We start from the raw sequence: 21,164 nt of genomic DNA, 5'->3' as shown, positions 1-21,164 counted from the left end.
CCTAGCAACTTGGTGTTTAATGATTTTGTTTTGTTTCACTTTCTCTTTAAATTATTGTTGTGGGGCTTCCCTGGTGGCGCAGTGGTTGACAGTCCGCCTGCTGATGCAGGGGACACAGGTTCGTGCCCCAGTCCGGGAAGATCCCACATGCCGCGGAGCAGCTGGGCCCGTGAACCATGGCCACTGAGCCTGCGCATCCGGAGCCTGTGCTCCGCAACGGGAGAGGCCACAACAGTGAGAGGCCCGCGTACGGAAAATAAATAAATAAATTATTGTTGTGAACTTATAGCTTTTATTTATTTAATGTCTTTTAATCATTTGTAGTTATTTTTGTTTTATATTATAAAAAATCTTGAGTGTAAACCATAGTAGAGAACATAGTATAATGAATTTCCATGCATCCATCACCCAGCTTCAGTAATTATCAACTCTGGCCAATCTTGGTTTATTTATTCCCTCAGCTACTCTCCCCCTAACCAAGATTATTTTGAAGCAAAACTAGATATGATTCCAGTTCATTTGTAATGTTTTAGTTTGTACCTCTAAAAGATAAGGAATTTTATTACCATTATGGCACCTAAAATTAGTAATTCCTCAATATAATAAAATATAACTATTCAATTTTCTGATAAATTTTTTTTAATTTAGTATCAGGATTATGCTGTCCTCTTAAAAGAATTTATAATTGTTTCCTCCTTCTTTGTCTTCTGAAAGCATCTGTGTAAGATTGGTAGCATTGTTCAGTATTTGATAGAATTCATCAGTGAAATAATACGGGCTTGGAGTTTTCCTTGTGGGGAGGTTTTTGATAACAAATTCAATTTCTGTGATACATATAGAGCTATTCCAACTTTTAATTTCATTTTGAGTTAGTTTTGGTAAGTTGTGTTTTTCAAAGAATTTGTTTCAATTAAGTTGTTGAATTTATTGGCATGAGTTTGTTCATAATACTGCCTTACTATTCTTTTTTTTTTTTTTTGTACATGGATCATCAAAAAATATGGAACGCTTCACAAATTTGTGTGTCATCCTTGTGCAGGGGCCATGCTAATCTTCTCTGTATCGTTCCCATTTTAGTATATGTGCTGCCGAAGCGAGCACCTTGCTATTCTTTTAAAAAGTATTCATTGTAAAATAAAGCACAAGTGTAGAAAACACACAAAAAAATGTAAGGCTTAATGAATTATTCTAAGGCAAACACTCCTATAACCACTGCCATGTTAAGAACTAGAACCCACCCAGAAGTCCTGTCCATGTGCCCCATCCCAATTATAATCCCCTTCCTCTGCTGATAAGCAACCATTTCCTGATTACAGTATTCACTTCTTTGTATTTTATTTTATATCTTTATCATCCAAATGGACATCCTCAGATACTATAGTCTTGTCCACTTGAAAACATTTGATGTCTTTTTATTTTATTTTATTGGAGTGTAGTTGATTTACAATGTTGTGTTAGTTTCAGGTGTACAGCAAAGTGATTCACTTATACATATACATATATTTATTCTTTTTCAGATTCTCTTCTCATATAGCTGATCACAGAATACTGAGTAGAGTTCCCTGTGCTATACAGTGGGTCTTTGTTGGTTTTCTTAGACAACCAACATAGTATGTATATGTTAATCCCAAGCTCCTGATTTACCCCTCCCCCACACGTCTCCCCTTTGGTAACCATGTTTGTTTTCGATAGCTGTAAGTCTGTTTCTGTTTTATAAATAAGTTCACTTGTGTCATTTTTTTAAAAATTAGATTCTAAACGAGTGATATCATATGATATTTGTCTTTCTCTGTCTGACTTACTTCACTTAGTACATTTGATGTCTTTTCAAGTCTCTTAATTTAAAGTCCCCCCTTCATCCCTTTCTTAATTCCTTACAATTTATTTGTTGAACAACCTGGGCCATTTGAAGTATAGAGTTTATCACAGTCTTGATTTTGCTGATTACGTACTCATAATGCAGTTCTGAATGGTCCTGTGTTCTCAATATTTCCTGCAAATTGGCAGCTGGATCCAGAGGCTGAATCAGACTCAGATTTGATCACTTCGGCAAGACTCTAAGAAGCATATAAATACAGTCTCTATGCTTACAATTTTTTTCAGGTGTTGATGTTTATTGCCGGTGGCCATTTATTCGTTGAGGATGCCATTAATTCTACAATTTTATTTATTCATTGAAATACTTTCATAAAGAGAAACATCCTCTTACCTACTATTTGGTTTCTGAGGGTACAGTTCACATAGGAAAGGCAGAATAAATGTTTCTTTTTTCACCAGTTTTGAAGATAATGAATTGAATCCCTATCATCCTCCAAAGTTGACCACTTTAAAAAATACCACTGTGAAAAAAATATATATCATTATGAACCTATGGATTTATATATATTTGATGGGTTTCAATCATCAATTAGAATTGTTGTCATTATTGAACTGCCAAGTGCCCCAACTTTGGCCAGTGGAGTCTCATTATACTGGCTCCTTGGTTCTTTTGACCTGACTCTAGTAATCTTTTTTTTTTTTTTTTGGCTGCGTTGGGTCTTCTTTGCTGCGCGTGGGCTTTTGGGCTTTCTCTAGTTGCGGTGAGCAGGGGCTACTCCTTGTTGCGGTGCATGGGCTTCTCATTGCGGTGGCTTCTCTTGTTGCGGAGCATGGGCTCCAGGCAAGCGGGCTTCAGTAGTTGTAGCGCGTGGGCTCAGTAGTTGTGGCTTGTGGGCTCTAGAGCGCAGGCTCAGTAGTTGTGGTGCACGGGCTTAGTTGCTCCACGGCATGTGGGATCTTCCCAGACCAGGGCTCGAACCCGTGTCCCCTGCATTGGCAGGCAGATTCTTAACCACTGTGCCACCAAGGAGGTCCCGACTCTAGTAATCTTTGATAGCTTTCCTTCTGTTTGGTTTGACAAAATATTCCTGGGTCATCTTCTATACTTCTTGCCCCAGACTGCAATCAACCATTTCTCTAAGAAGCCTTCAGTTTTTTAAGTAAGAAATTATATTTCAAGACCACCGCCAGGCCTTTTCAGTGGACAGAACTACAGATTCAGTGGATAGACTATATATATAGTACACACACATACACACACTAAAACAATTCAGGAGTACATAGTGATACTTTCAATTCAAATTAAAGACTCAAGAACTTTTACTTAATCTCTTCTCTGGCTCCTTTCTTCCATACTGAGAATCTTAGTTTTTAAGGACACAGGAGATGATAGAATATTCCATAATTACTCATTTCTTTTATCTCATACACAAAGCACTCTCAGAATAACAATATTAATACTACCACCAATATGATTACTGAAAACATTAAAAAAGTATTTTGCAAATGCAGTTGCCATTCTCCACCTCATTAAACAACTTTGTAGTGAATCTACACTGTCAGGGCATATAGTCATGATATGCTATACTCTTTTTTCTTCTTAGCCCCTATGTAGTTTTAGTTCTACAAGTAATCTTATAATATTCACCTCCAGTCCTTAAGTCACTCTACTCATTTTGGTTATCTGAAGTTAGTTTTCTACTAGATTCCCCAGGAAAAGCCCTTGGGAACAGTATTCTCTGAGATCTTACATGTTGATAAGTTTGTGTCCTTTATACTTATTAAGTCTTTTGCTAGGTTCACACTTTACTTTCTTGAGTCTCTTAAATATGTTACTTCATTCATAAAGTATTTGAAAAGTCTAATGATAATCTAATCTTCCCTTCTAAGTCATGTGTTGTATATTTTTTTAGATGGCCAAAGTATTTTTTTCTTTAAAGTTCAGTCATTTTATTAGAATGTCTTGGTGCTGGTCATTTGGGGACTATATTCTCAGCTTTGAAGTATGATCTTTGAATGTGTAGCTTCAAATTTTTCTTTATTTCAGGAAAATTTTCTTCAATAGTTTTTAGTGTTTGTTCTGTTCCCTTTTTTTTTTTTTCTTCTTCAGGGACTCTATCTATCTCTCTATCTATCTAACTGTCTATCTATCTATATTTTAGTCTTCTTTGCCTATTTTCAGTATTGGTCATTGTGTTTCAAATCCTTTTTACCTTTCTTCATTTCTTTTTGATTTAAAATTTTTTCTTTTCCATTTTATTTAAGGCATTATCTATTGTGTTTATTTGCTGTTGTGTACTTTCTAGTTTGGTCTTCATTTCTAAAATGATTTTTTTTCTTTCATTTCTCTTTCCTGAGACCTGTCACCTCATTTCTGAGTTTTTCTTTTTTTTTTATTATATGAAACATATATTGTTATTTATCAACATTTTTAAAAGGACATGATATAGAGCAAGTATTGTTTTCCAAACTTATTTGAGCACACAGTTATACTAATATATCACAAATAAATGGTTCTATAGGAGGAATAAATGAGAGCTCATGTGCAAGAACTAAGGAAACGTATTAAAGAGAAACGTGTTTTCAAGAGTGTGACCATCAGTAGCTTCAACTAATCATGTCTTAAACTTGACCAGTTGATTGGAATCCCCTGGCTTAGATAATAACTGAATTTTTTCTTGAGTCCAGCATGGGGAGCCCCTGAGCAGATGCCAACGTATCTTAGGAATATACAGTTTGGTGCTGAAAACAAGATACACATACATTTGAAAACAAATAAATATATCATCTGAATGGGATGGGGACTAAGTTTGGAAAGAACTTCTCAGGGAGACCTGATTTGTGCATTTGGCTAGTAACAATTGGCCAAGAGGGTAGGGACATCATAGGATATATAAAATGGCCTTGGAAGCAAGGAATGGTGGGATTAAAAAAAAGCATACTGGCTTGCTTAAAGTGGGGGCACCAAAGTAAAGACATTCTAAGATTGAAGGAAGATCAAATTTTAGATTTGATAGGAAAGGCACTAGGACCACTGTCAATTTTTTAGTATGCTGGGTGAGGCAAGAGATTCAGGTCAAAAGATTTCAACGGGGACTTTCCTGGCAGCACAGTGGTCAAGAATCCACCTGCCAATGCAGGGCACACGGATTCGAGCCCTGGTCTGGGAAGATCCCACATGCTGCGAAGCAACTAAGCCTGTGTGCTACAACTACTGAGCCTGTGCTCTAGAGCCCGCGAGCCATAACTACTGAGCCCACGTGCCACAACTACTGAAGCCCACGTGCCTAGAGCCTGTGCTCCACTACAAGAGAGGCCGCAATGAGAAGCCTGGGCACCACAACTAAGACCCAATGCAGCCAATAATAAATAAATATATTTTTTTAAAAAAAGAAGATTTGAATGTTATTTGCCTGAGATAGTACTGAGTTTTTCTTTTCTTGTTTTTTTAACATCTTTTTTTAAATTAATTAATTAATTAATTTATGGCTGAGTTGGGTCTTTGTTGCTGCGTGCAGGCTTTCTCTAGCTGCGACAAGCGGGGGCCACTCTTCATTGCAGTGCACAGGCTTCTCATTGTGGTGGCTTCTCCTGATGTGGAGCACGGGCTCTAGGCACGCGGGCTTCAGCAGTTGTGGCACATGGGCTCAGCAGTTGTGGGTCGCAGGCTCTAGAGCACAGGCTCAGTAGTTGTGGCGCATGGGTTTAGTTGTTCTGCGGCATGTGGGATCTTCCCAGACCAGGGCTCAAACCGGTGTCCCCTGCATTGGCAGGCAGACTCCCAACCACTGCACCACCAGGAAAGCCCTTTTTTTTTTTTTCTTTTTTTGGGGTAGTTGTGTCCCCTGCGTTGGCAGGCGGATTCTTAACCACTGCGCCACCAGGGAAGCCCTATAATGTTTGTTTTAACATGTCATATGCATGTTAAAGAAACTAAGAGAAGAAAAGAAATTTTTTAAGCCAGACTTTTATAATAACCAACAGTATTAGTTTCCTATGGCCACTGTAACAAATTACCAAATTTAATGATGTAAAACAACACAAATTTGTTACCAAACTTAGTGGTGTAAAACAGCACAAGCTTATTACCTTACAGTTTTGGAGGTCAGAGGTCTGAAATGGGTCTCATTAGGCTAATGTCAAGGTGCCAGAAGGGTTGCATTCTTTTCTAGAGGCTCTAGGGCAGAATCTGTTTCCTTGCATTTTCCAGCTTCTAGAGGCCATCTGCTCTCTGACACTGACTCTTCTGCCTCCTTCCTCCACTTATAAGGACATCTGTGACTACATTGGGTCACATAATCCAGGATAATCTCTCCATCTCAAGGTCAGCTGATCAGCAACCTTAATTCCATCTTCAATCTTAATTCTCCTTTGTAACCTATCATATTCATAGATTCTGGAGTTTAGGTCAGGGATGTCTTTAATGGGTCATTATTCCGCCTACAATACTGACATATTTATTATTTTTGGTGATCTCCCTTCCTGTGGATGATTTGGTGTCATTTTCCTTTAGTCTGAAGAACTTTCCTTAGCATTTCTTGTAGTACAGATCTGGTGGTGATGATTTTCTGTTTTTATTGATCTGAAATTGTCTTTATTTTGTTTTTTTAATTAAAATAAACTTTATTGAGATATAACTTGCATATAAGAAAATGAACCCATTTTAAGTTACAGTTTGATGAGTTTTGAAAATGTATACACTGATGTAATCATCATTACAATCAATACATAGAACATTTTCATCACCTCAAAAATTTATCTCATGACCCTTTGCAGCCAGTCTCTCTACTGCCCTGGCCCCAAGCAACCATAGATCTGCTTTGTATTAATGAAGATTAGTATTTCGTTTTAGAATTTCATGTAAGTAGGATAATACAACATGTACTTTTTTTATGTGTGGCTTTTTTTGTTCAGCATCATGTTTTTGAGGTTCATACATATTTTATGGATCAGAAGTTTGTTACTGGGACTTCCCTGGTGGCACAGTGGTTAAGACCCCACACTCTCAATGTAGGGGGCCCACGTTCGATCCTTGGTACAGGAACTAGATCCCACATGCATGCCGCAACTAAGAGTTTGCATGCCACAACTAAGGAGCTGGCGAGCTGCAACTAAGGAGCCTGTGAGCCGCAACTAAGGAGTCCGCCTGCCGCAACTAAGACCCGACGCAGCCAAATAAATAAATAAAGATTTTAAAAAACTTAAAAAAAAGTTTGTTACTTGTAATTGCTGAGTAGTATTCCACTGTATGAATATACCACAATTTGTTAATCCATTCACTTATTGATGTACATTTGTGTTGTTTTCAGTTTGGGGCTCTTATGAATTAAGATTCTGTGAACATTCATGTACAGGCTATTTTGTAAACATTTGTTTCTCAAATAAAAGCTCTCTTGGATAAATATAGGAGTGGAATGGATGGGTCATGTGGTAAGTATAATTTTACAAGAAACTACCAACACTTTTCTGAAAATGCTTATACCATTTTACACTCCAACCAGCAATGTATATTAGTGCCAGTTGCTCTACATCCTCACCAACACTTAACATATTGTCTTTTTAATTTTAGCTATTTTAGTAGCTATGTAGTGGTATTGCATTTGCATACATTTCCTTTATGTCTTTGAAACTTAATAACAGCTGAATTAAATTAACATCTGAGTCATCTTGGGGATTTTGTTGACTGACTTATAACATTTCCTGTTTCTTCACTTGCCCACTATTTTTGTTAGATACTAGACATTAAGAATGATATGTCCCAGGATTCTAGATTCTGTTATGTTCCTTTGAAGAATGGTTTTTGTTCTTGCAGGAAGCTAGCTTGGCTAGACTTCAACTCCAAATCCTCTCTCCAGCAGGCAAAAGCTGATATCCTCACCCAGTTCTTTCACCTTCTAGCTGTTGCTTTTTTTTTTGTGGTACGCAGGCCTCATCACTGTTGTGGCCTCTCGCGTTGCGAAGCACAGGCTCCAGACGCGCAGGCTCAGCGGCCATGGCTCACGGGCCCAGCCGCTCCGTGGTATGTGGGATCTTCCCGGACCAGGGCACGAACCCGCGTCCCCTGCATCGGCAGGCGGACTCTCAACCACTGCGCCACCATGGAAGCCCGCTTTTTTTAAACTGGGCTGCCTGGTGTTAACCCTATGCATGTGTAGGTTAGCAGTCAAACAAGGATTGGGGGGGATTATTTTATGCAAATATTGGGGATCCCCCGCCCTGCTATTCTCTGCTTTCCAGGATTTCTCCTCTAACTCTGGCTGTTCTGCCAGCCCCAAACTCTAATCTCTAACACCTCAAGGCAGTAAAGCTGTGTCTTTTCCCCACCAGAGCTGCTTGCAGGTTGGGGAATGCTCTCAGCAAAATGCCACAGATTGACAAATCTCACCAGTTGCAGTTGTTTTCCAAGGTTACTTACCTCCAGTTTTGCTTACTTTTGGTCACTCTCCAGTGCCTTCAAATAATTAAAAAAAAATTTTCCCCCAAATTTTGTAATTGTTATTCATGAAAGGTTAGTCTGACTGAACTTATCTGCCATCACTGGAAACCAGAACCAGAAATACTTCATTTGGCTGTGGCAAGGCAAAAATCTATGTTTTCCAAGTGCCTGAAACCTTCTTTACCTGTTCAGGGAGGCTCTTCTCCTTTACGAACCTTTGACTCCACATTGGGCCCCCCTGGGCCCCCCTGAGCTACTACAACATCCCCTTTTTCACAAGTAGTGGAACTCCCTGTTTTTCAATGGGCACAAGGCCATCTGGAATAAAGACTATATTTCCCAGCTTCCTACCTTCTGTGGCTGAGGTAATGTAATATAGGTTTTTCAGGTCGGGTTCTTCGGAGTCAGAAGCTGAGAAGGAATTTGGGGTGCTAGATACTCATTACAAATGAACAGCTATGAGAAGAAGGGTGCAGAAACAGGACTGGGCAGAGAAAGAAGTCAAACTGTGAAGCTGCAGGCAACTCAGTGGGGAGCTCTGTATCACTTACTGCCTGTCAGAGTGTACCTTGTTGGACCCAAATTGTCGGGCCTTTATAGTCCCACTCTCTCAGTCACCTGACGCAAGCTACTATGGGATAGTATGACCCCAAGTAAAGTGGGTCTGTGCAGCATGAAGGAGCCAACTGCCAGAGGCTGTTTGATAATAACCACATTCTCTACAGATGAGTACTGCATTAGGGTTCTCCAAAGAAACAGAACCAATAGAATATCTATATCTAGATATATATATATATCCATATACCTATCTCTATATCTACATCTATCTATATCTATCATATATATATATATATATAGAGAGAGAGAGAGAGAGGGAGAGAGAGGGAGGGAGAGAGAGAGAGGGAGAGGGAGAGAGATTATAAGGAATTGGCTCACACTATATGGAGGCTGACAAGTCCCAAGATCTGCAGGGTGAATTGGCAAGCTGGAGACCCAGGGGAGCCAATGATGTAGTTCCAATCTGAAGGCTGGCAGGCTCCAGATCCAGGAAGATCTGATGTTTCAGTTTAAGTCTGAAGGCAGGAAAAAACAGGTGTCCCAGTTTGAAGGCAGTCAGGCAGAATGAATTCTCTCTTAGTCAGGGGAGGGTCAGCCTTTTGGGTCTAGTCAGGCTTTCAACTGATTGGATGAGGCCCTCCCACATTAGGGAGGGCAATCTGCTTTATTCAATCAACTGATTCAAATGTTAATCACCTCCAAAACACCCTCACAGATACACTCAGAATGTTTGATCAAATATCGGGGCACCATGTGGTCTAGTCAAGTTGACACATAAAGTTAGCCATCACAGACAGCAAGTCATTTCTTACATCATCCCTGTGTGTACCTTGATGGGCAACACCCAGAAAGTTTTCTTAAAGCGTGGAAAGTCCAATTCTTTGTCCTTTCCTCTTTCCTGCTGGTTTAAATGCAGGCAGAATATCTGGAAATTTAGCAGGCAATTTTGACTGTGAGGTGGAATTCACATGCTGAAGATGGGGAAGAAAAAAGAAGCTGACAACTTTGTAAAACCCACACTACCAGCCTTGAATTGCCTGTCTCTGGCCTTTTCTGCGAAGGAGAAATAAACTTAGCTTTTGTAAGGTACTGTTATTTTAGATTTTCTACAACTTACAGCCAAACCTAATTGTAATTAATATAGCTCCTTTCTCCCTGAAGGACTAGAGTTTATTTATAAATTCATAAATAAGGTAGGTTATAATATTCATGAAGATAGAGACTATATCTTATTCAACACTCTTTCCCCAGTGCCTCACATCAGAGTGCCTGGCACATGATAATGGTAGTAACCACATCTGGCACTTTTGTATGTATCATGTATTGTCCTAAGTGTTTTATATACATAACATGTAATTTTGAGTTATAGGTATGAGGTGGCTATTATTACTCCATTACTATGTTCATTTAGGTTCAGAGAAGTTAAGGAACATAATATATGCCAAGGTTATAAAGGTAATAAGTGGACAGCTGAGATTTGAACCCAGGCAGTCTAGCTTTTTTTTTTTTCTTTTGCGCCCACGCCATGTGGCATGTGGCATGAGAGATCTTAGTTCCCCGACCAAGGATTGAATCCACACCCCCTGCATTGGGAGCGCAGAGTCTTAACCACTGGATCGGCAGGGAAGTCCCCAGGCAATCTAGTTCTTAACTACTACTCCATCCCGCTTCTCATAGATGCCTGTTTAGTGAGTAGGTATTCAATAAATACTTGTGAAATGAATGGAAATCCCCAGGATTCCACACCTGTGGCCTGAAGGGAGCTGAGGCCGTATGTGGGCCTAAAGTGTGTGCAGGCCCAATCATTTCTAGTATCTGGGGTTGCCCAGAGGGGTCTCAGCAGCTGGGCTGCCCCTGGTCTGTGGTGACACATGTCACTGAGTGAAAGAGGTGCACTGGTCTCTCTCTGAGCTTCAATTTCTTCAATTATAAAATAAGGATAGGGCTTCCCTGGTGGCGCAGTGGTTAAGAATCTGCCTGCCAACGCTGGGGATGCGGGTTCAAGCCCTGGTCCGGGAAGATCCCACATGCCACAGAGCAAATAAGCTTCTGTGCCACAACTAGTAAGCCTGCGCTCTAGAGGCCCTGAGCCACAACTACTGAAGCCTGTGTGCCTAGAGCTGGTGCTCCGCAACAAGAGAAGCCACCGCAATGAGAAGCCCGTGCACCGCAACAAAGAGTAGCCCCCGCTCGCCCCAACTAAAGTAGCCCCCAACTAAAGACCGTGTGCAGCAACGAAGATCCAATGCAGCCAAAAATAATAAATAAATAAAATAAGGATAACAATATCTACCAACAGGGTTTTTGTAAGAATTAAATAATATGTAGGAAGTGCTTGGGAAAGTGCCAAGCATATGGTAAATGCTGACTAAAAGTCAGCTACGAGTATTATTATGATTTTAATGTAATTGTGGTTATTAGTTCATCTTTTTGTTTTTAAAAATGGCTTTATTGGGAAATAATTCATAAACCATACAATTCACTTGTTTAAAGTGTACAAGTCAATGGTTTTTAGTACATTCACAGAGTTGGGCAACCATCATCACAATCAATCTCAGAGCATCTTCATCACCTGCACATGAAACCCAGTACTCATAAGCAGTCCTACTCTTCCCTGCCTCCCTCCTATCCCCAGGCAACCACTAATCTACTTTCTGTCTCTATAGATTTGCCTATTCTGATTATTTCATGTAAAGGGAAATCATAAAATGTGTGCCTTTGTGTCTGGCTTCTTTCACTTAGCGTAATGTTTTCAAGGTTCGTCCATGTTGTAATGTGCATCAGTACTTCATTTCTTTTTACTGCTGAATACTATTCCATTGTATTTTATTTAACCACTCATCAGTGGATGGACATTTGGCATAAGTTCAGCTTTTTTTTTTTTGCAGTACGCGGGCCTCTCACTGTTGTGGCCTCTCCCGTTGCAGAGCACAGGCTCCGGACGCGCAGGCTCAGCGGCTATGGCTCACGGGCCCAGCCGCTCCGCGGCATGTGGGATCTTCCCAGACCTGGGCACGAACCCGTGTCCCCTGCATCGGCAGGTGGACTCTCAACCACTGCGCCACCAGGGAAGCCCATAAGTTCAGCTTTAATCCTCACAATAGTCCTGTGAAGCTAGCTGCCCAGGAATTACCATTATTTCCATCTTATAGATGAGGAAGTTGAGGCCCAGAAAGAGAAAATGATGTGCTCAAGGTCACACACCAATTTAGAGGCAGTCTTCTGACCACTGGTCAGTTTCTAGTGGCCCACAGATGCAATGATGAAGTACAGGCTTGTGGCTTGTGTATGTATATGGATGTACCAGGCTTTTGAGAGGGGAAGAGAAATCATGGTCCAGCAGTTCTGGCCTGGCTCCAGTCCACAGCTCAGCTCAGCTGGCTCCAGTCCGCCAGCTCAGGGTCCACCAGCTCAGCTCCTGGGAGGCAGGAGCCTCCATCAGGCTTCCTTTCTGTGTCTAGGGCAGATAGGAAGCCCTTTAAGAATCCAGATTTTGGGACTTCCCTGGTAGTGCAGTGGTTAAGATTCTGCCCTTCTAATGCAGGGGGCCCAGGTTCGATCCCTGCTCTGTGAACTAGATCCCACATGCATGCCGCAACTAAGAGTTTGCATGCCACAACTAAGGAGCCCGCCTGCCACAACTAAGGAGCCCACCTCCAGCAACTAAGACCTGGTGCAACCAAATAAATAAATTAATAATAATAATAATTAAGAAAAAAAAAGAATCCAGATTTCACTTGGCTGTCTCATTGCCAGATTTTACCTCCTGGGGCCCCTACTGGAGGTCACCCACACAAGAGAATGGGGATAGAATATGGAGGAGGCAAAGTAGGCTGAGACCCTTAGCTCAATAGGAAGGCTTTCCCCAGTGTGACCTTTCCCTACTCTTCAGTCTCCTGCTCTCACCAAGGCCATGCATCCCAGCTTTCAGTTTCATACACCTGTGCTCTAATACACACTGCTCCTTCTCTCTGAGATTCTGCTCTCTGCCAGCTGCATTAATTATTCCTCCATTTATTTTTTACAACCTAGCTCAAACGTCATTTAAAAGTAATAATAATAGGAACTTCTGCTACTGGGAATATGGGAGTAGATGTATTTTTCCCTATTCCTCCCACTAAGTACAACTAAAAATCTTGGACTTTATATATAAAACAAAAATAAGAAGACTCTGAAAGATAGAGAGAGGAGAGACTGGCTAGGAACCTTGGGATTCCCAGGAATTCCTGAGGAATACATGGTGGTGAGTTCCCTGAGTTTTCTTAGAGCTGAAGAAACTGGCAACCAGAAATGCTAACGAGTACAGACCAAAAGAGCCCCATAAAAGCCTGTTTTCTCTAGCCAAAGGACCAAGAAAAAGAGGCAGCTCAGCAAGGAGAAAATCGTCTAGACAAGAAGTGCTCTGGACTAGCTAAACAACACAGAAAAAAACGGTAGCCCTACCTTACCCATGTCAGCAAAGGCCACGTGTGCAGCCTAGATTTCCTGCTTTGGGGGGTACCCCAACATCCCCACTTGGGAGGTGTCAGAAAAGGTCAAGTAGGGTGCTGCACTCACATTTCTGCCCAGCAGTAAGGAGAAGTCCCCCGCCTCAGGTATCAATGGAAGCTGTGTAAGGAAACTGGACTTCTACGTATACCTGGCAGTAACTTGGCACTGCCCTCACTTCTCCTGCCTGAACAGTGTCCAAAAAAAAAAAAGCCAGCTAAAACAGAAGGTTTAAATAAGATCTAGAGTCTCATAACATTCAGGAAAATATCCAGGTTACAAAAAACAAAAAAGACACTTGCCATATTTTCTATTTTTTGAGAGAAAAGGAAATCCAACAGATGCCAATACCACAATAACAGAGATATTAGAATTATCTGGCCAAGATTTTAAAGCAGCCGTCATAAAAATTCTGTGAGCCATTACAAACATGCTTGAAATAAATGCAAAAGAATAGAAAGTCTCAGCATGGAAACAGAAGGTCCAGTGAAGACATCGAAGGTATAAAGAACCAATTCTAAGTTTGGGACTAAAAATACAGTAACTTTTGATTTTAAAAACTCAATGGATGGTTTCAATGGAAGAATGGACAGAGTGGACATAGGAAAGTATCTGTGAACACAAAGATACAACAACAGAAATTCTCCAGTCTGAACAGGGAGAGAAAAAAAAGGCTCAAGGACTGGTGGGACTACAGCAAAAGATACGACATTCATGACAGAGTCCAAGAAGGACAGGAGAAAGAGGGAGGGGGTGAAAAGGTACTGGGAGAAACAATAGCTGAAAATCTCCAAAATTTGTCAAGAAACATAAACCTACAAATTCAAGAAACTGAGCAAACTCCAAACAGGACAAAACCAAAGAAATCCACATCAAGACACATCATAAACTTCTGACAATGACAAAGAAAACATCTTAAAAGCAGCCAGACCAAAAAAAGAAAAAAACACAAAAAAAACCCTTACCTATAGGTGAAAAATAATTAGAATGACAACAGATTTCTCATCAGAACCATGGAGGTCAGAAGGAAGTAGCACAATATTTTTCAAGTGCTATCAATCCAGAATCCTATACCCAGTAAAAACGTCATTCAGGAATGAAGGGGACATCAAGACATTCTCAGATAATGGAAAACTAAGAAAATTTATCACCAGCAGACATACCTAAACAAATAACTAAAGGAAGTTCTCTAAGCAGAAAGAAAACAATATAAAAGAAGGAACCCTAGGACATCAGGAAAGGAGAAAGAATACAGTAAGAAAAAAATATGGGTAAACACAATAGGATTTCATTCTCCTCTTAAGTTTCCTAAATTATGATAATTGAAGCAAAAATTACAACACTTTCTGATATTGTCCTAAGTGTTTGTAGAGGAAATATTTAAGGCAATTATAATAAATGGGGGAGAGTCAAAGGAGGTAAGGACAGTTAAAGATTCTATACTTGAACTAGTAAAATGATGACACCAGTAGACTGGGACAAATTATGGATAAAATGTAATACCTAGAGCAACTACTAAGAAAAAGCTATACGAAGACATACATTCAAAAGCACTATAGGACTTCCCGGGTGGCAGAGTGGTTAAGAATCCACCTGCCAATGCGGGGGACACAAATTTGATCCCCGGTCTGGGAAGATCCCACATGCTGCGGAGCAACTAAGCCCATGCACCACAACTACTGAGCCTGCACTCTAGAGCCTGTGTGCCACAACTACTGAAGCCCACGCACCTAGAGCCTGTGCTCTGTAACAAGAGAAGCCACCTCAATGAGAAGCCTGCGCACCGCAACAAAGAGTAGCCCCCACTTGCCACAACTAGACAAAGCCTGCATGCAGCAATGAAGACCCAACACAGCCAAAAATAAAAATAAATACACTTATACAAAAGCACTATAAATAAATCAAAATGAAATACTAAAAATGTTCCCATAGGGAGCAAGTAATGCAGGCAAAAGGAAACATGAAAAACAGAGAACAAACAGAGAGCAAAACAAAACAAAATGGCAGACTTAAGCATTAAGCCCTAACATAGCCACAGTTACAGTTGAAGACCTCAGTATCCTTCTCACAGCAATTAAAAGGACAACTCGACACACAACCAGCAAAAATATAGACATCTACAATAACACCATCAACTAACAAATCTAATGAATATTACATAACACTCCACCAAACAACAGCAGAATACACATTCTTTTTGAGTGCTCACCGAACATATACCAAGATAGAGCATATCCTCAATAATAAAACAAATCTCAACAACAACCAAAAAGAGTCATATAGAGTGTGTTCTCTAGCCACAATGGAATCACTACACATCAATAACAGAAAGATAACAAGAAAATTTCTTAATACTTGGAACTAAAGAATACACTTCTAAATAATCCATTGGTCAAAGAGGAAGTTTCAAGGGAAAAAATACATTGAACTGGATGAAAATGAAAATACAACAAAATTTGTGGGACACAGCTACCGCAGTGTGGAGAGGAAAATTTGTAGCATATGTTAAAAAAGAAGAAAAATGTCAAATCAATAATGTAATCTCCTACCTCAAGAATCTAGAAAAAGAAGAGCAAAATAAACCCAAAGCAAGCAAAAGGAAGGAAAAAATGAAGACAAGAGCAGAAATCAATGAAATTGAAAACTGATTAACAGGTCTCAGTTGATCACTGACTGAATGATGATATAGAGAAGTTAATGCCATTGAAAGAAAAGTTTAATGTTACTACTCACAGTTCCCCTACAAAGGGGAGGCATAGCACACTATGCAAGACCATGGGGGAAGCACCAGTGTTGGTCAGGAGGCAGAAAGGAGTGAGGGGCACAATCTTTATTGGGGTTTCCACAGAAAAGACACAGCAGGGCAGGAAAACAGTTTAGGATTGACTAATTTGAATAATTCTAGTGGGCTTTGGTCTGTCCCTGGTCATCTGCTACTTGGCCCTGGGTGATTTAGGGCAGGGAAAATATTGGCTTGGAGTATGAGGGTTAAATAAAGGAAGTGGTTGGCATATAGACTTGGGATTGGTTGAACAGTCTGTAATATGATTTTCACATGCCTGCAAAAGCTAGGTTGCAAGGGAGATGTAAACAACTTTAATCATTAGTTTGTCCCTGTGATTAATGGGTGCCAAATAGACAAATGTAAAATCTAAGAAAACACAGTAAGAACAAAAGCAGTAGAGAAAATCAGTGAAACAAAGAGCTGATTCTTTGAAAAGATCAATCTGATAAATCTCTCGTAAGACTGCCAAGAAAAAAGAGAGAAGACACAAATTACTAATATTATGGATGAAATAAGGAATATCACTACAGATGCTCAGACATCAAAAAAAAATAGTAGGGGAACACTATAAGCTCTACACACATAAATTTAACAACTGGAACAAAATGGACCAATTCCTCAAAAAAAATACAAACTACCACAACTTATCCAATATGAAATAGATAATTTGAATAGTGCTATAACTATTAAGGAAATTGAATTCCTACTTTTAAAAATCCCATAAAAGAAATCTCCAGGCATAGATGATTTCACTAGAGAATTCCACCAAACATTTAAAGAAAAATTAATACCAATTCTACACAATAGCTTCTAGAAAATAGAAGAGAAGGAAACACTTCCTAATTCATTTTATGAAGTTAGTATTACCCTGATACCAAAACCAGACAAAACAGTACAAAAAAAGAAACTATAGATTAATATCCCTCATGAATTTAGATTCAAAAATTCTTAACAAAATATTAGCAGATAGAATTCAACAATCTATAAAAAGAATCATATACTATAACCATCCAGGGTTTATTTCAGGGATGCAAAGCCAGTTCAATATTCAAAAAGCAATTAATGTAATCCACCATATTAGCAGGCTAAAGAAGCAAAGTCACATGATCTCATCAACCGATGCAGAAAAAGCTTCTGACAAAATTCAACAGCTATTCATGATAAAAACTTCCCAGAAAAATAGGAATAGAGGGGAACTCCTCAATTTGTTAATGAACATCAACAAAAAACCTACTGCTAACGCTATACATAATGGTGAAAGACAATGTTTTCCCCCTATGATTCGGAACAAGACAGGATGTCTTCTTTTGTCACTCTTATTCAACATAGTGCGGGAAGTTCTAGCCAGTGCAACAAGGCAAGAAGAGTAAATAAAAGGCATACATGGGGCTTCCCTGGTGGCGCAATGGTTGAGAGTCCGCCTGCCAATGCAGGGGACACGGGTTTGTGCCCCGGTCCAGGAAGATCCCACATGCCGCGGAGCGGCTGGGCCCGGGAGCCATGGCCGCTGAGCCTGCGCGTCCGGAGCCTGTGCTCCGCAACGGGAAAGGCCACAGCAGTGAGAGGCCTGCATACCGCAAAAAAAAAAAAAGACATACACACTAGAAAGATAAATAAAAGTGTCCCTAAATGCAGATGACGTGATTGTTTACAGAGAAAATCCCAAGGAACCTACCAAAAAGCCTCTTAGAACTAATAAGTGAGTTCATCAAGGTCACAGAATACAAAATAAACATACATTTCAATATACTAGCAATGAACACGAGGAAAACAAAAATAAAAATACAATACCATTAACAATCACTCAAAAGAAAAACTTAGGTGTAAATCTGAAAAAACATGTACTTGGGCTTCCCTGGTGGCGCAGTGGTTGAGAGTCCGCCTGCCGATGCAGGGGACACGGGTTCGTGCCCCGGTCCAGGAGGATTCCGCATGCCGCGGAGCGGCTGGTCCCGTGAGCCATGGCCGCTGAGCCTGCGCGTCCGGAGCCTGCGCGTCCGGAGCCTGTGCTCCGCAATGGGAGAGGCCGCGGCGGTGAGAGACCCGCGTACCGCCAAAAAAAAAACCACAAAAAAAACCACATGTACTATACAGGATTTGTATACTGAAAACTACCCAATGCTGGTGAATGAAATAAAACAAAATCTAAATAAATGGAGAGACATACTGTGTTCACGGATTGGCAGATTCAACACAGTAAACATGTCAATTCTTTCCAAATTGATAAACAGGTTTAATGAAATTCCTATCAAAATCACAGCAAGAGTTTTTTGTAAACATAGATAAGATTATTCTCAAATTTATACAGAGAGGCAAAGGAACTAGAATAGCTAAAACAAATTTGAAAAAGAAAATAAAGTGGGATGGATCAGTCTACCCAATTTCAAGACAAATACCTACAGTTATCAAGACTGTGTAGGGGCTGGGCTTCCCTGGTGGCGCAGTGGTTAAGAATCCGCCTGCCAATGCAGGGGACACAGGTTCGAGCCCTGATCCAGGAAGATTCCACATGCTGTGGAGCAACTAAGCCTGTGTGCCACGACTACTGAGCCTGTGCTCTAGAGCCCGTGAGCCACAACTACTGAGCCCGTGTGCCATAACCACTGAAGCCCGTGTGCCTAGAGCCCGTGCTCCACAACAAGAGAAGCCACTGCAATGAGAAGCCCACGCACCACAACGAAGAGTAGTCCCCGCTCACCAAAACTAGAGAAAGCCCACATGCAGCAAGGAAGACCCAACACAGCCATAAATAAATACATAAAGAAAATAAATTTATATTAAAAAAAAAACACTGTGTAGTACTGGTGGAGGAATAGACACATAGATCAATGAAACAGAACAGAGATCCCAGAAATGTACTCATAAATATGCCCAATTGATTTTTGACAGAGGTACAAGAGCAATTCAATGAAGGAGAGATAGCCTTTTCAACAAATGGTTGTTGAAATAAATGTCTGGGGCCAAATGGAGCCACTCCTGCTCGTGGTGATACAGAAATTTAGATAACCTTCATGTCCCCCTAGATGCTCCACTTCAACAGAAACACACTATATCATCAGTCAATCCCCAAATGTCAAGCCAGCTCTGGGCTCTATACTTATTTCCTGTTCCTTCTCACCCCAAATGGGGTTGACTATGTGGCCCCAGTCAATCAGATATTTTCTATTTTTCTCTTCCTGTTCATTATTCTTTATCCTATAAGCTTCCTGTCTTTTGCTCCATTTAGCAGTTTTCTGAATGGCTATTGTCTGCTTCATGAAGTGTTAAATTAAGTTTGTATCACCTAAATTATCTTCTTTAATCGTTTTTTTACATGGTGCTAGAGCAATTGAACATCGATAGGCAAAACAATGAGTCTCTACCTAAATATAACACATTATACAAAAATTAACTCAAAATGGATCACATATTTGAATGCAAAACATAAAACTTAAAACTTTTATGAAAAAACATAGGAGAAAATCTTTGGGATCTAGGGTTAGGTCAAGTGTTATTTTTTTAATTTTAAACCATTTTTTTTGGCCACGCCACGCACCTTGCAGGATCTTAGTTCCCTGACGAGGCATGGAACCCAGGTCCCTGCAGTGAAAGCACGAAGTCCTAACCACTGGACCATCAGGGAATTCCCAGGTCAAGTGTTCTTAGAGTTGACACCAAAATCATGATCCATAAAAAGGAAAAACTGGGGACTTCCCTGGTGGCACAGTGGTCAAGGATCAGCCTGCCAACACAGGGGATACAGGTTCGATTCCTGGTCCAGGAAGATGCTGCAGATCAGCTAAGCCCGTGGGCCACAACTACTGAGCCTGCGCACCACAACTACTGAAGCCCGTGCACCCTAGAGCCTGTGTGCCGCAACAAAAGAAGCCACCGCAATGAAAAGTCCACATACCAAAACGAAAAGGAGCCCCCACTCACCGCAACTAGAGAATGCCCACACGCTGCAACTAGAGAATGCCCACGTGCGGCAAAAAAGACACAGAGCGGCCAAAAAAAAAAAAAAAAGTTCAATGTCATTAGCAACTAGAGGAATGTAAGTTAAAATCACAACAATATATCACTTGACACTTATCGGAACAGCTAAAGTAAAAAATAGTGACAACACCAAATTTGTGAGGATGCGGAAAAACTGGATCACTCAAACATTGCTGGTGGGAATGTAAAATGATACAGCCACTCTGGAAAACAATTTGTGAGTTTTTTTTTAAAAAAACTAAACATACAGGGCTTCCCTGGTGGCGCAGTGGTTGAGAGTCCGCCTGTCGATGCAGGAGACACGGGTTCATGCCCCGGTCCGGGAAGATCCCACATGCTGCTGAGCGGCTGGGCCCGTAAGCCATGGCCGCTGAGCCTGCACGTCCGGAGCCTGCGCTCTGCAACAGGAGAGGCCACAACAGTGAGAGGCCAGCATATAACAAACAAACAAACAAACAAACAAACTAAACATACAAATACTCTATAACCTAGCAATTGCACTCCTGAGCATTTATCCCAGAGAATAAAGACTTATGTTTACACAAAAATCTGCAAATGAATGCTTGTAGCAGTTCATAATAGCCAACACTGGAAACAACCTAGATGTCCTTCAACCTGTGACTAGCTAAATAAACTGAAGTACATCCACACCACAGAATACCATTTAGCAACAGTAAGAAACATATTGATATACATATGCTCAACAATCTAGATGAATCTCTGGAGAATCATGCTGAGTGAAAAAAGCCAATTTTAGAAAGTTACTATTATATGATTCCATTTATGTAACTTTTTTTTTTTTTGCGGTATGCGGGCCTCTCACTGTTGTGGCCTCTCCCGTTGCGGAGCACAGGCTCCGGACCAGATGCACAGGCTCAGCGGCCATGGCTCACCGGCCTAGCCGACCAGGGAAGCCCTATATAACATTCATTGAAATGACAAAGCTATAGAAATGGAGAATAGATTACTAGTTACCAGGGATTAAGGAAGGGGTAGAAGTGAGAGGGGGAAGGAAATGGGTGTGGCTATGAAAGGGCAACATGAGGGATTTTCAGGAGGTGATGGAAATGTTCAGTATCTTGACTGCATTTTTGTCAATAACCT

General features: G+C 40.6%; 1 long non-coding RNA gene and 1 other non-coding gene across 3 annotated transcripts in view; both read right to left on the bottom strand.

The window, feature by feature from the left end:
- LOC113621634 (uncharacterized) overlaps window positions 1–21,164 on the bottom strand; it is a 30,652-nt gene that overhangs the window by 7,671 nt on the left and 1,817 nt on the right. For both annotated transcript variants that reach the window (XR_003433242.1, XR_003433243.1), the window contains exons 3-4: window positions 9,642–9,783; window positions 9,191–9,327 (exon numbers count right to left, since the gene is read on the bottom strand). This is a non-coding gene — a long non-coding RNA (uncharacterized LOC113621634). The remainder of the gene's footprint in view (window positions 1–9,190; window positions 9,328–9,641; window positions 9,784–21,164) is intronic.
- On the bottom strand, window positions 995–1,101 carry LOC113622477 (U6 spliceosomal RNA). Its single transcript, XR_003433522.1, has one exon. It is a non-coding gene; the product is annotated as a U6 spliceosomal RNA (small nuclear RNA).

Source organism: Aethalodelphis obliquidens, unplaced genomic scaffold (assembly GCF_003676395.1).
Source record: "Aethalodelphis obliquidens isolate GAN/ISIS:26980383/991018 unplaced genomic scaffold, ASM367639v1 scaffold9, whole genome shotgun sequence".
In the NCBI taxonomy this organism is placed as follows: Eukaryota; Metazoa; Chordata; class Mammalia; order Artiodactyla; family Delphinidae; genus Aethalodelphis; species Aethalodelphis obliquidens.
Note: the sequence above shows the minus strand (reverse complement) of the source record. Positions and strands in the feature narration are given on the sequence as shown.